Below are 15391 nucleotides of genomic sequence, written 5' to 3'. Positions count from 1 at the left end.
CTTTACAGCCCAGGTACCCAAGAGCTAAGTGCACAGAACTGAGGGTGGCCGACCCGGCATCTCTCCCACCAGAGCCTCCAGTCAATTATTGATCCAAGTGGCAGGTATTAATGTGACAAAACAAGAACATCCTTCCCAGACAGCCCGGTCTGGAGTTATCTATCATTTCCTGGGCTTTGCAGCTGGCACTGGGCAAACACAGGCCAGATGCAGGCTCGTTAAGCTCCAGGAGCAGGTGGAGTGATGGGGGCCCACGTGGGGACCATGGGTGGTTTTGGTCCTTCTGGGCTGTGACATTCTCTGGGTCACCATGGCTCTTTTCTCTGCTTCCTCCTACCCTCTCCCCCAAAGAAAGTATTCGGAAGAAGAGCCACCCCCAAGTGGTGACACGTTATCTAGGCACTGTGCTTATAGCCTGTAGGCATTCTTAATCCTCACAAAACCCTACACAACTCCCATTTTACGGATGAAGACACTGTAGCACCCAAAGGCTGGGCAACTTGCCTAGGCTCATGTGGCTGGTAAGTGGCTGAGCAAGGCTTTGAACCCAGGTTTGTCAGTTCCGAGTCAGGGAGGAATCTGAGCCCCTCAGCTATGCTATTTCCCCAGCTCCCCCTGGGGCTGGTTGTAAAGAAAAGTTTTCGTGTTTCTTCGTGTTAGCTGCCTCTATTATTTATAAATAATGGTAATAATGCTACACATATCCACACCCCCTTTTTCTTAGAAATCTGAGTACTTTTTGCTTCTGTTCTTCCTGTTATCCTGGCAACATCCCTGAGGTCCCAGAGGCTTCATTGTTGACCATCTTTACGGAGGGGGCAGATGTCTCCTGTCCCTGGCCCAGAGCAGGTGCGGCTTAGCAGAGGGCAAGGTGGGCTCTTGCTGCTCCGATTGCGGAGCTCTTCAGGAGATGTCTTGATTTTGACTCAGAGGCAACAGGCCAGGTGCTATTCTGGGGCTACTACCCCAGTGAGATATGGGCATTAAGTGGAAACCGGGAGAGGACACGGCGGGGATTCCTCTCTGAGTCAGCTGATCCTAGTGGTGTTGATAAATGGCCCTGTAATTTTCTCGAGCTGCCCCTGTCACTACTCAGAGGGCTGAAGCTGTCTCCTTGTAAGCCAGCTGCGGACTCCCTACCAGAGCTGGGACTGTGGCCACAGGATCCTGCCGTAATGCAGTAATGACAGGCTGCCAGGGAGCCCCACACAGCCAGGAGGGGAGGCAAGACGAGGCGCCTGGGCTGGGAGGAAGACAGAGAATATGTGGAAGACTCGACTTTGTCTTACCCAGATGGGCAAAAAATTGAATTAGACGCAGTTGCAGCAAGCTGCTCACCAGTCCCTTTCCCCCCAGAGTTTTGCTGCCAACTCTTCATTAGTTGTGGGTAGCTCCTCACAGAGGCTTCTGGGGTAGGCAGCCCTGGGGAACAGCTGCCAGGCATTCCCCACTCAGGCAAGGACCAAAGGCAATGGATGAAATGCTGGCGGGGAGGCCAGGACGATCCACCTGGGGATCTGGTGGGACCAGGCTGCAGAGGCCACAATTAAGCACCAAGGTCTAGCCAGCATCTTTGCATAAAGCATGGTCACGACAACTAAATAAAACGGCAGAGAACGCAACTGATCCCTGCACCAAAATATCAGGCAATATTATTAATTCTAATTCTACTTAATGGGGACCTCAGGATCTCTGTGTGGGAATATTACTCATTTGGGGGATCGGGGTTGTCTTTTTAAAAAAAAGTTAGTAAAAGTATTGCCTGGACAGCTGAAAATGACCAGTATTTACATAGTGCTTTCTCTGGCTTGGACTACATAGAAAATCAATTTTTTTTTTTTTTTTCAAAAAGATGACCGGTAAGGGGATCTTAACCCTTGACTTGGTGTTGTCAGAATCACGCTCTCCCAAGTGAGCCAACCGGCCATCCCTGTATAGGGATCCGAACCCATAGCTTTGGTGTTATCAGCACCACACTCTCCCAAGTGAGCCGCAGGCCAGCCCTGAAAATCAAACTACTTCTAATTACTAAAAATAACAATCTACATTTGAAAAATTAACAAGTGTCACATTATTATTTATCTACCAAAAATAGTCTAAGTAGTAACAAGATACTGCTAAAACTTACAATTATCTAATTTTACAACTTAACAAAATACTGCTAAAACTTTTACAATTCTCTAATTGTAACAAATACTGCTAACAAAATACAGCTAAAACTTTTACAATTCTCTAATTTTACAACTTCAAACATCTTTCCAAAATATATTAAAGACTAGTTATATTTAACATTTTGGGAAAATGTGTATTTTGATAGGCTATTTTTCTTACTGGCTCGTACAATGGAAACCTGGCATGTGTTCTGATGTGTATGGCAGGCAGGTCTGATGTCAGTATTAGAAGTACTGATATGCACATTGTGCCATCTGAATCTTTGCTTTTAGGCTGCAGTGATTTGGGATAGTTATTCAACAGTAGTCTGGGTCTTAAAGAATTTTTGTTGATTTGAAAAATAGAAACAAAACCCCACAGTGCTGCAGTTGTGGTTCCCAACTTCAAGTGCAAGTGCTGTGTGGCCTGCGACAGCAGCTGTGCCTCCTCTGCTTGGCAGACAGTGCCGGGGCCCAGTGGCTCTGCATGCTCCCACCCGCCTGAGCCCGGAACTGGGAACCCTGGAAGCAGAAGTGCCTGGAGGGATAACCCAGTCCAGTGCCCTAGTTTTCAGGTCTGGAATCAGGGATAGGCAGGGACCACAGAGAGGAAATGGAGGCACTGGGACCCCAGGGAGGGACCTTTCCACTCACTACCCCACATGCCCACAGGAAGAGGGAGGGAGTTCCAGGTGAAGGTGTCGTTAGGGGTGCTGATCCTTTTGCTACCAAAGACAAGGGGCTGCACTTGAAGTCCTGGGCAGTCAGGGAGGGCAAAGGGCCGTTTCCCAGCAGAGCCACAGAAGTAGCCCCACCACCTAGCCCCAGTCTTGGCCACTTCAATGGCCTGAGTGACAAGCAAACAAGCAAACTGAGGAAGCCCAAGACAAACTTTTTACAGCTTAGAATTTTTATTAAAACAATCATTTAAATTACAACAATCCCCCAGAATAGAAAATAGCCTTCCAAGGTCTGGCCCTGACAGGAGGAAGCACTCAGGCCTCACAGGCAGAAGTGACTTTTGACATCTTTGAAAACACATGGAGTTTCCCTGGAAGCCCACAGGGGCCGCTCTGGCCCCAGGGCAACCGGGAGAGGCTGTCTCCCGACCGAAGCCGCTCACTCTAGGGGCTACGAGGCCCGAGCTCTGTTAGCGAGGAACACTTAGTCACCATCACTGGTTGTCAGCCTCTGGACTTTTGAGGGAAAAAAACGAGGGAGAGACAGAAACCTGTCCCCAAGATTACAAAATACGGTCACTCAAGAAGTGTTATGCAACGCCACGGGGTGTTTCTTTTTTCTAGGGGGTGGCGGGTACATGAATGATTGCGCAGACACCACCAGTCAGAGCGCCGCTGTGGCTGAGGTGCAGCCTCAGTCAGGAGGACCGAGGTGGTCTGTGCCCAAACAGTTACAGGCCAATAGCTCAGCTGGGCAGTGACTTCATTAATGGTTTCTACCCGAGAGCCATCGAAAGCACCTGTAATGAAATAATCACAGCCAGGGCCCTGCTCTCAATGGACTTCAGAGACTTTCTTAATTGACAAGCTCCCATCCCTAAGAATGTTCACTTAAAAAGAACAGTCACCTCAGCCACAGGCTCAAGCCTCTGAAAACCAAGTACCTCTTTCATGCTTTCTCCTTCTACTGATGCTGAAGACCTTTCTGAGGGCCACCATCCCCTTGGCCTAATTGGCCTGGGGGAGGTGGCCCACTAGCTCTTGGCCCCAAGGACAGCTGAGTGCTCCAGGCTGTGTGAGGCGTTGCCAGCCCTCCCTGGGCCCAAGGGATCCTGCCACAGCTCAGACACCAGCCAACCCCCTTGTGGCCAAGTGTCTTGACATTTCCCAGACTTTAGAAGTACATACAGCAGTTAAATAAGACAACAAAGCCTGACATTGTTTTTATAAACCACCATCATGCTCCTCTGCCCCACAGCCACTGTTAAAGATTAAATTTATAGGTCAGGAGGAAAGTAACTCGTGGTGGAAATTCAAGGATGGGTTTTAGCCTGAGGAGACAGAGCCACAACCCAAGAGCCAGACCTTACTTTACAAAGGCCTGAGGTTCCAGCTCCCAAGGGCTTTCCCAGGCTGGGACAGACCAGGAAGCCACAAGGAGACTCTTTCAGCCACAGCCATTCATGCTTAGGTTCGAGACATGGAGTCCCACCCTGCATGCCCTAAGGGGTTGAGATGGCACACAGAGCTGGCTTCCCTGGGGCAAGGTGGCCTAAGGTAGCTGTGGCCAGCCCAAGTCAGCACAGGACAAGCCACCATTAGGAAAGCCTGACAGTGGGGGAAAAGGCAGGATCTCCATGAGCTTCTGTTTTTCAAAACCAAATAGAACTGCCAGAGACCTGCTCTGCTCTCAGGAAATCTTCAGGCCCTCACATCTTCAGTTAGTAAACATCTTTTCACTGATTAATGAATCACCTGCTCTGCATAACGGCTCAACTGGAAGGATCTGAAGGGCCCTGGTTGGCCACAGCAGCAACACTAGCCATGGAGTTAAAAAAAAAGGGGGGGGGGCAAGAAGATGGCCCAGATCAAGGAGTGAGAGGGACCCGGGGGTGGCTCTGTAACCTGCTGCTGCCTAGCATGGAGGTGGCCAAGCGCCAGCCTGTGCTAGCACTGAGCACCAACTGGGAGTGGACACCTGCCTCAGGCTCCTGCTGGGAGGGGCACAAAAGGACACACTGGGCCCCTGGGGAATATAAAATAAAGGGCCCTAGGGGACAAGGGCAACGGCAAAATGAGGCCCAGGTGCCCGAGCTGGTTAGGAAGGGCCTTGGGCACATGCCCAGGAGGAGAGGGGACTCCAATCAGCCACACAGACTGTGCCAGCGAGAAGTACCTGTAGGGCCTCAGGGCCCATGGAGCCCCCGGTCACGGATGAGTTACTAGGCGCTTACTAGAACATGACCAGGGAGTCCTCAGCCCACCCCAGGTAGGAGAAGCTGAGGCTGAAGGGGACTGAAAGACACATGCAGCTCCTGACTGCCTCTAAGACCCTGCCCTGGGGTGGCCAGAGTGGGGCGTGAGTGCACTGCACCATCAGCTCCCTGCATGACTCTGCTGGCCTCCCAGCCCTTGGCTGACAGCAGCCCTATCTCCCAGCTTCTGTCCCAGGCACAGCTGCCCTGCCTGTTCCCACCAGCTGGCAGCCAGAGAGCGGCCTTGGGGGTGCCTGGCAAGGACCTAGCACTTTGTTGGTCCTGTGCTGTGGGCAAGCTCACCAACCACGTGCAGCGTGTAGGCTGCTCTGGGTCTGGAGTCAGCCCGGTCCTCACCCATGGAAGGGAAGAATGTTGCAGAACCTTGGGTGGGGAGGGGGTGGTAGCACCAGCCTCCTGGCCTCCAGGGGGCTTCTGCACTTCACTCCCTACAACCACTTCTCAGACTAGACTGTGGCAGTCAGCACTGGACAGTAAGATGCACACACCATGGTGCCTTTGATGAAGGAAGTATGGGTTCCCACATTAGACAAAGAAAGACAAATACTTCTTAAAAATTAAAGACTCAGGTCAGGAGAACTAGAACACCATGAGAGAAATCTCTACAGGGTCATAGTTCAAAGGCAATTGCACATGAAGGGGGCTGGGCTCTCCACTCAGCTGGGGAAAGTTCCGGAGCTCCCACAGAAGCCCCTAGTCAGTCCCCTACGGATGGTTCCCACGGTGTCTGGCCCATCTTGCTGGTGCCAGGAACAACAGAAGTGGAAGATCCTGGGGTGGCCGGGTCACCCACTAGAGCTCTTCAAAGAAGGCCACTCGGGACTTGGCGCTCTGCAAAGTAAGCTGTAAGAAAGCAGAGAGGAAGTTGAAAGGGAGACTGGATTTCTGTTCATTCACAATGGGATCCCATCCTGCCTCGTGGACTAACCTCAAAGGTGGTTTGGAATGAAAGGCAAGACTGTTCAAATAGATGTTCAAGAAGCTGGTGGTCAATCCCAAATAAGTTTCCAGATTTGCCCAAGAATTCAAATTAGGTGGAGACAAACGAGGACATGCCAGGAGGGATGGCTGGCGGGCAGAAGCATATCAGCAGGAAAATGTCATCAATGTCACCTTTTCACAGAGGACAGGAGATCCCTGGATATTTTACAAGTCTCTCACATTCCTGTCTACACAAGTGTCTGAGATGCCTCGGTGGTGTGCCATCTGAGGCCTGTGTCACATGAGGAAGAGCTTGTCCCTTCTACTCCTAATTCCCCAGGTGGCCCCAAAGCAGACGTGCCCATGACCCAGCAGATGAGAGGGGGGTTCTCTTCAGGAGCTTTCTAAGTGGGCAGGTTCAGGCAGGGAGGATGCGTGCACATGGGCAGTGCTGTCCAGCAACTGTAAGGCTTCCTCAGGAAGGACGCTAGCTGAGAAGGACAGGGAGGGAGGATCAGGGGCCAAGCTCTTGGCATGGCGAATTTGCAACCTCCTACGTCCTTGACTCTGTGGGCCCATTCCAGCATCTCCCCAAAGGGAATCACCCAGCACAGATGCCCTCCCCTTGCCCTGCTCCCTGCTTTACTCCTGGAATCCACCCCTTTGGGGCAAGACTGTGTGTTCTACATCCAGCTCTGGAATTTCCCAGAGGAGAGTTGTCTGGGGGTGGGAGGGCAGGGAATCCATACTGTTCATTTTCAAATCTCTCAAAACATTTAGCTTAGAGCTCTGTACTGATTAGGAGCTCAAATGATGTTTGTCGAGTGATTAGGAAGTGGGCTATAATGACAACAAAATGGTGAGCTGCATAGGAAAGGCAAACGCTCCACACAGGGTTTAACAGGCCAGGGGACTACCTCTCCTCCAGCACCATCTCACTGTGTGGCCTCAGCAGACAGCCTTGACTTCTGTGAGCCTCTCTTCACTGAAGACAGACCAGGGGGCAGGCTACAGGGTCCGGCCCCTTCTCTCAACCTCTGGTAGTCTCTGAATTTGAAATGTCCTCAGTGCTATCTGCAGCTCCACAAAGGACAAGGGTGGGGGGGACTCCAAACCGACCACTTCACCATCAAAAGACAGGCAGCATTAGTGTGCTCTAAATGAGACGGCCTGAGAGCTGCCTCTAAATCCTGCCAAATCTTTTGGCCTCAAAGTTCCCGAATAACAAGCTGAATGCAGGGAGGCATCTGAGCTGCTTTCTTCAGTGGAACAAGTTTCAGAAGCCCAGTTCTGATGGGAACAGAGAGAGTTTTTTGGCCAAATGGAATTCCCTCTAAAGGGAGCTGCATTTGGATGGGTTTCTCCTTAAATGCAACCAGAGAAGGCCAGGAGTTGTGTGCTCTATGACAATGAGAACAGGATGGTAACTAGGGAAGAAAGAAGAGATTCAGCTGCCAGAGAACTACTGGGAAGGAATCCTCTTGGGGGAGGGCTTAAACCAAAAGGTGTGCAACCCAATGTTTCTGCTCAGGTTTCTCCCCAACTTCTGAGAAGACCTCAGGCCACCTCTTCAGGGGACAGGGCCTTGCCCACAGCCACTTCTAGTCAGACACAAGCGCAGTCAACTGCCTGACCCCAGGCCTGTCTGGGCCACTGACCAGCTGTGTGGCCCTGGGCAGGTCACTTACCCCCTCTGTCCTCAGTTCCCACCTTGAAGCAAGGGTGATGGCAGCCTCTTCCTCAGTGGGGACATGCACAGGAATCGGGAAATGTGTGTCAAGTGTTTGGCACCAAGCTGGTGCATGGTGAGAACTCAGCAGCTGTCATTACTAATAGCAGCATCACGTTTCTTCCTCCCCCCTCTCCACCAGCTCTGGCTCCTCTCTTTCCAGGGGAGCACAGCAGAGTGCTCCTTAGGAAGGGGTGTGGGTGAAAGCAAGGTCGCACGATGCCTCTGAGAGACCTGGCCACTTCCCCAGGCAGGGAGCCTAGGCTGTGGGGGCCTCTGAGAACTTCCTGCGCATTTGTAAAATGTTGGCTCCAAGAATTCCTGGATCCTCTACCCAAGGAGTGTGCTGGCTGTCCCCTTGAGGTGCCAAGGAAGGGTTTTGGCAGCACTAGTGGTGCCAGATTCCAGTCGCTCAAGCATGTGTTTGTTAGGATGCAAAGTGCTCCTTGGGTGGGAAGGATGCTTCCCCGATCCCCACCCTATGCTGCAGGCAGCGGCTCAGCCCAACCTCTTATCTTGCAAGAGCACGGGCTTTAATCAGCCCCAAGGAAAGGAACAGAGAGAAGTCGGATATTCTGACCACACGGAGGTAGGAAAGTACCACAGACATGCAGCCTGGGCAAGGGAGAGGGCCACAGTCTTCCAGAAGAAGGCACTGAGGCTGTTAGAGGGAAAGGAGGAACCACTGGGTGTAGGCAGTTGAGACCTGGCTGCACTGGTCAGTGAAAGCTGCTGGCCGAGGGTGCTGGAAGCCCCCTGCTGTCATGGATCAGGCCCAACAGGCAGACCTGGCTGTCACTGACCCTACCTTCTACCCTAACTGTACAATTCCTGGTGGTTCCAATTCCACTAAGAACCCCATAGCTAGAGGAATTTACTGAACAAGCCTACTCCCTGCTGTTGGAACTTGTCCAGCCACCACTGCAGCCCGTACCTGCTTCTACCTCAGCAGCATCCTTTATCTTAGCCATCAAAATGCCCTCCTCCCAGCAGCAGGGCACCAGCCTGTGCTGTGGAGCAGGTGGGGAAGGCAGGCTGTGAGACGAGGGTCTGCAAGGAGAAGCCTTGGGCTTCTCTCTTTCAGGAAGGAGCTCAGGGGACCCAGGAACCCATGCAAGAGAGGTTTTCTGCAGAGAGCTCAAAAAGCCCTCCCCTCGGGCACTGCAAACAGCTTCTGCCAACTGCGCTCCCTGCCGCACACTGCCTCACCTGTGGGATCTTTCACCACCTGCTGCTTCTAGAACAAGACAGGGCCCACTCTAGAAAGCTCTGACTGTCCCATTTACAGTACAGCCACAGTCAGGAGGTGCTCATGAAAGAGAAGGTAAAGGCTCAGGGGAAATGGCACGAAGCTAGCTTCATAAAATAAACTCTGCCTCACGGCCGGCCCGTGGCTCACTTGGGAGAGCGTAGTACTGATAACACCAAGGCCATAGTTTCAGATCCCTATGAAGGTATGGCTGGTTAGCTCACTTGGGAGAGCATGGTGCTTACAACACCAAGTCAAGGATTAAGACCCCCTAACCGGTCATCTTTTAAAAAATAAAATAAACACTGCCTCTGTGGGTTTTCCTTTTAAACTCAAGGAAATCGGCTAACAAGTTTCCTGGTTTTCCTGTGACCCACTTATACCCTAAGGTGTACAAGCCCATGTCAATGTTTGGTCCGTCTTCCTGCTCGGTGACCTCAGTTGCTGGCCTGACTGTCTCTGGCACAGCAAGCAACACCTCTACTTGCTAGAACCAGAAGGTGCCATGGAGATGATGTGATGAAGGCCCCATGTCACACTGTGAGTTAAGAACTGAAGCCAATCTTGTGAATACCACCCAGTACCCTGAATTCCAAAGGAAAATGTCTGCGCCCCCTTTGGCAACTGACAGCAGCCCTGCCCACCTAGCCCTGCCTGAGTCTCCAGGATGGAGAATTCCTGGAATGCAGGTGTGTGGGCTCTACAAGCACACAGCCGGTGTGCATCTAGAAGGTTATCCAAGAAGAGGGCTCCAAATTTCAGCAGGTACCAAAGAGGAAAAACCTCAGACCTGGATATATAAGGGCCTTGCGGACAGTGGCTGCATCACTCTGGGAAGCACCAAGTCTGGTCCACTTCCTTTGAACCTTCTAAGGAAAAGCAGGCAGAGCTCTGCAGAACGTGACCAGTGGCCAGGTCTGCCATGCACTGTCCTTCAAAACTCATAATGAATCCAGACAAGGACCAACTATGGCAGTCCAGGCAGTCAGGCCTAGCTCCTTCGGGAAGAATGTAAACCACAAGGGCCCTGCTCAAAGTCTCCAACCCAGAGTGCTTTTGCCAGTTCCCTAAAGATGACTAACAGAACATGAAGTCTCCTCACCAGGCACTGGGCTGACCTGCTGCTCTCTTCCAGCTGTCTCTTCACATCTGATTAGAATCAGCCGTGTGAATAATACAGGAGGAATTAAGTTCTCTCTTGACTGAACCGGCTGCTCAATCTGTCACTAATCCAATTCCATTCTGAAGAGACAAACTTCCTTTTCTTTCTCTGCAGAAGATCTATAAGGCTTTGTTTTTATCTTATGGGGCCTCTGATCCACCTGTTGGGGCCTGGCTCCTCCTTCCTGCCCAGCACCGACAGACTCAACCCTGGCAGAGTTGCCTTTCCTCCTGCCCACTTCTCCAGCAAATGGCCCATTGTTTGCGACAGCCACCAGGCTGTAAAGGGGCAGGAGAAGAAGCCACTTGGCAGAGCCAGGCCTCCTTATGCTCCCCAAACTGTATGTGGCTTGACAAAAACGGACACATCCATCCAATCTAAGCAAGTTCAGATTCAGGAGACGTATTTGTCTCATTAAAAAGATAGGAGGTTGGCTGCTCTCCACTCTAGAAAAGGACCTGGGACCCAGCTGGTTCTCCCTAAGCCAGGCATGCAATAAGAGACACAACTGGTTCCTGCTCGCTGCTGTGTGAGGACTTAGATACTCCTGAGAAATGGCCCCATGGTCTGGAGACAGAAAGCCTGGGAGGGACCTTTGACAAGCGCTCTCCTGCCTGTCAGTGGAAGACTTCCAGCTACAGAGCTCCTTCAGCATCATTCCTGAGAGTGCCCCCTGCTGGAAAACCACAGCACGAGGCACACTGCCAACTCTCCTTCCAGCTCTCCTCTAAAAGTCCTTTTTGGGGATCGTTTCCCAAAGTGATGGGAGGGTAACTAAATGTATTCCGGCACGGAGCCTGCAGCAGCAAGGCTGCTTGATTAAGAATGAATTACACTTTCATCAGCACAGAGAGAAAATTGATTCACAAGGCTGCATTGTGATAATCTTGTTCCTAAAGAACAAGGGGGTGGGGGGTGGGCAGGACACAGGGCCACTTTGGTTATCAGTGGCAAGAGAAAGGAAGCTCTACAATTAAGCTGGGAGAACAAAACTAATCAGAACACCAGGATTCCTTCAAATAGTCTCTGGGGGCCTCGCCTCAATCCACTGATCCCAAGGGAAGAGAAAGGAGGGTGGGAGGGGGGCCATCTAATTCATTTTAAACAATAAGACCCACAGCGCTGAACCCATTTTAGATACTAACCTAATAACTCCAAATGCGGAGACTATGCTTGTCCCATAAAAATGCAGTGGAATTGATATGCAAGCCCTAAAATTATGTTATACTTCCTCTTTGCCACTACATATTGAAAATGAAGGAACGGGGGAGGGCACAGACACAAATGGACATGCAGAATCTCTGGCACGCGCATCCACAGGGAGAAGGAAGACTCTGGAGCAGAAAGGTGACAGCCAGATCCAGTAGCAGCAAGTTCCAACATAATCTTTGGTTTGGGATGTGATAAACATTCCCCCTTCCAAACTGGAGCGAGGGGGAAGGACTGGTGAAGGGGGACAGCTGTTGTAAAATGGCCAGATTAAGCTCCTCTGCAGTCTTGCTAGTGACAGCTTGCACCCAAATGCCATCTGGTGATGTGCACAGGAAGAGAGCTATCCACACACTTATCCCTAAACAGAGGTGGGATGAAAGGTCAAGTCCATCCCAATGAACAAATCCAATTTGGTATTAGCTACTTTATCTGCTCTAGAGAGAAATCTGCTAGAGAAAACCTGGGGGCGTGGGGCCCTTTTGTGTATTAATCCCTTAGGGACCTAAAGCAGCAGAAAGATGTCTGGAAACACGTCTGCTATGTCTCGAGCTGCCTGTGTGACGCTGGCAGGGCCCTTGCTACTCCATTCCTCTACCTGACAAATGGACTAATTGGCCTGATTCACCTCGCTGGGCAGGTGGAGGCTAAATGGTATCTACCAAGCACTCCAAGCAAGTGCCTCAGGAAAAAGGTCCAGATAGACTGATGTCATTTCTAAATTGCCAATATCAAAAGAAAAATCATGGCAAGGGTCATGAGAACATAACCTGGAGCTGCAGAATGAGTTTGCAATGCGACTCTTCCCTCCCACTGTTGCAGCAACAAATAAGGTGCCAGAGGAGAGCTGCACTGAAACATAGCTTCAGTGCTGAGGGGCCAAATGGGATGTTTTACTGCATCAAATAAGGCCCAATAATGTCCTCAGGCAGTCCCAAACAGTTGTAAAATATCCTAGGCTGGCACGGCATGTTTGGTAGGCTCATCAACACCTCCCAAAGAGCAACTGCTTGACCGGGTAAAGAATCCCAACCAAAACCAGGATCGGGTCTTAGTCTTTTAGAAAAGAGGCCGGTAGAATCTTCTATCTACAGAGCTACCAGAAACAAGTGAGAAACCTGTAAGTCCTCAACAGTTATGAGACACCTAGAAATTTATAGACTGAGTGTGTGTGTATGTGTGTGGTAGGAGTGGCCTTCAGGGATGAGACCAAGGTGTCACAGCCAGAAGGTGCACTCCTAAGACCAGCCCGCTGCTCCAAACGCCCTCTGTGTGCTTCCACAGAGCCACAGAGGAGCGCCACTGCAGTTCCTTCTATGTGTTCTATGTCCCCATCGGGTGCTGCTACTGCTCCCTGTTAATCCTTGCTCCCCACCCCACTCCGTACTCCTCTTTCTTCCCTCCTCCCTCCCTCCTCTGCTGTGTTCCAGCAACAACAAAGGGAAGGATGTGAAGCTGGGGAGCCAGTGTGCTGCCTTTTATGTCAGGGCTAAGGATGCTCTACCAGACAATGCCGAGTTTCTAAAGCAAGCAGAGCCACTTGGCCCACTGGGGTCAAAAGGAGGGTTGGACATATTAACCACATATTAAATATAAGCTGTTTAGCAGCCATCTTCCAGACAGGTGATGCAGACCAGAGGTCACCAGGGAGGCTCTGGCCATTTGTTTTAATTGCAGGAGATGTCTTTCACGCATATTCACTCTCTCCCTGTGATTTATCACTTCCCCGGGTGTTTTAAGTGTTCTTCTTCACTGCGCCAGCCCTGCATTTCCAAGGGTAGTCCACACAAATTGAAGATGACATTGGACTTTTATGTCTTCCTGATCCAAGAGAGACAGCAAGAGTTTCAGATAAATGCCAAGGCTTCTCTATTCCTGTTCCTCCACCAGTAGAAACCACAGCTGGCCCTTGACGGTTTAAACCATTTACTAATAAAATAAGCTTGCTAAGCTCTACCACCCCCATGAATTCTTATCTGTCAATTTCCTTTGAAATCCTGTGCTCCCTCAGAGACAACAGGCACAAACATAATAGCTTGTTTGCTGGCTCTTGGGATCAGCTCAGGGCCGGACCCTCAAGAGCAGATAAAAGCAATGCCCTGAAGTGTGCATGCTCCAGGACTGCATTTTCACCTCCAAAGTGTGGTGGCACAGCTAAGTGACACCTGGCCACCGCTCTCATCATTGGCATTGTGGCTCTGAGGACAAGAAGCTTAGGCCCAAGGCATCCTGTGTCCCCTGACCCAGCCTCATGCCAGACTCACTCCCATCACTCTGAAGGCTCAGATGCCAGGAACACGTGTCACTCCCTCTGAGAATGAAACAAATCCAGGTTTCCCAGGGCAGCTTTTGATCATTGCTAGTGCTGCTCTGACTCAGATGCAAATGCCAAACCAGTTGCACTGATCATCAATCGGGAAAAATGAAAATGGAGTTAAGATTAGCAAAAGAAGAAAAATATACCCTTACAAGCCCAAGTCAAATATTAGGAAGAACCAGTAAAGTCAATTCTGGCTTTTAAAAAGTTTTCTCCTCCAGCCACATGGCAATTAATACAATTAATGAATATGCTTACCACACGTTGTGTGCATAAATGTGGTAGTATGGCTCGCATGCCTTCCTTGGTCCCTCACTACAGGTTCACAAGCAAATTTGTTTCTTTTTATATTTGTGAGCCCACACGGCACCTTAAGTGTTTCAGGTGCATTCTCTCATTTAATCCTCACAGCAATCCTGGGGGATAAGAACTATTTTTATTCACCTTTTACAGATGAGAACACTGAGCCTTGAGAGAGTAACAATTATAGAAAGAGGAAGTGGCAGAGCGGTGGTAACCTTGGTTAAGCAGACTGGACTGCCTGTCAGCATCCCCAAGGGACTATGGGAACCCCTGACAGACCAAGGGTAAACCCCTCAAATTGGCTTCAGTGTTACACAGTACACTGTGGGTACTGCTGAGACCTCTCAGTGAGGCAGAATAATACTAAAAGTGAGGAGGAGGAATATGCCTGTATTATAGTAGGTAGGAGACCTGTTCTTTTGTTGAAGAAACCTATGATCAAAAAATATTAAAAACAAAAGAAAAATCAATGCAGGCTGGATTGGACCCAGATTAATGAGCTTTTTCACCACCATCCTTTGCATCTCTCATCCCTACACTTTCTGGATGATGAAGCTCTGACTTTGACATCTAGGTACCCATTTCCAAAGCCTGAAGTGGTACTTCTCTTCAGCTAGGCTGGCATCGGCCCAGACTGCAGCAGGCACAACCCCAGAGTGACCCCAGCACAGGCAGGTGGCTAGTTGTTAGTGCTGGTGACTGACCATAGCGACCACGAAAGTCTAGAAAGTGGAACATGTGTCGAACATCATGTGCAGCAAAAACTACCAATATTTAATCAAGTGATGCTGAGAATTCCAGTCATATTACAAACCAAGTCCATACTTTTATTAACCCGATTAACCAGAATTCTTGATTAACTGAAGCCTGGCAGTCTTTGAGAACTAGTTCACATCAAGACATTAAAATGAATGAAAGAATAAACAAACAAGTGAAGGAATGAATGAATGACTGGTTCCATACATGTCCTGGGAACAGTACAAATTTAACTAAAAATGAAACTTCATTTGTCTATAACAGCTCAGTGAGAACTGATGGTCAAAATCAGGACCTTGAAGAATCTAAACATTCCGTATCATTACAGAAAGAAGAAAGATAAAATCATATTCAGGTTGAACAGCACGATCATATGTAGGGAACATGTGACAGCACAGGCTGAAACAAAATGAGATTTTCTGCTTGCCTTGCCTCGGTGTTAACCCCAAAGTTTAGTAAAACACAGTAGGCCCACCCTAGGGTGCTCTGGGCACCACTGCTTGAATAGATGATACACCTGGCCCACCCATGCTGAGGCTAGTCATAAGTGCCCTGCTCAGAGCATGCATCGCTTGGTGATGGGATATCTATACCGATGTGGGGTATGAAAACCAAAGAAATAGAAGCCCACTAAATAAA

The 15391-nt window shown here is 50.0% G+C and overlaps 1 protein-coding gene across 1 annotated transcript in view; it reads right to left on the bottom strand.

The window, feature by feature from the left end:
- Positions 1-3051: 3051 nt before the first annotated feature.
- NF2 (NF2, moesin-ezrin-radixin like (MERLIN) tumor suppressor) overlaps positions 3052-15391 on the bottom strand; it is a 78066-nt gene continuing 65726 nt past the window's right edge. The window contains exon 17 of the mRNA XM_063085027.1: positions 3052-5949. The gene's annotated coding sequence lies outside the window, so the exon portion shown is untranslated. The remainder of the gene's footprint in view (positions 5950-15391) is intronic.

The sequence above is a fragment of the Cynocephalus volans genome, chromosome 2 (genome assembly GCF_027409185.1).
Source record: "Cynocephalus volans isolate mCynVol1 chromosome 2, mCynVol1.pri, whole genome shotgun sequence".
Taxonomy (NCBI): Eukaryota; Metazoa; Chordata; class Mammalia; order Dermoptera; family Cynocephalidae; genus Cynocephalus; species Cynocephalus volans.
Note: the sequence above shows the minus strand (reverse complement) of the source record. Positions and strands in the feature narration are given on the sequence as shown.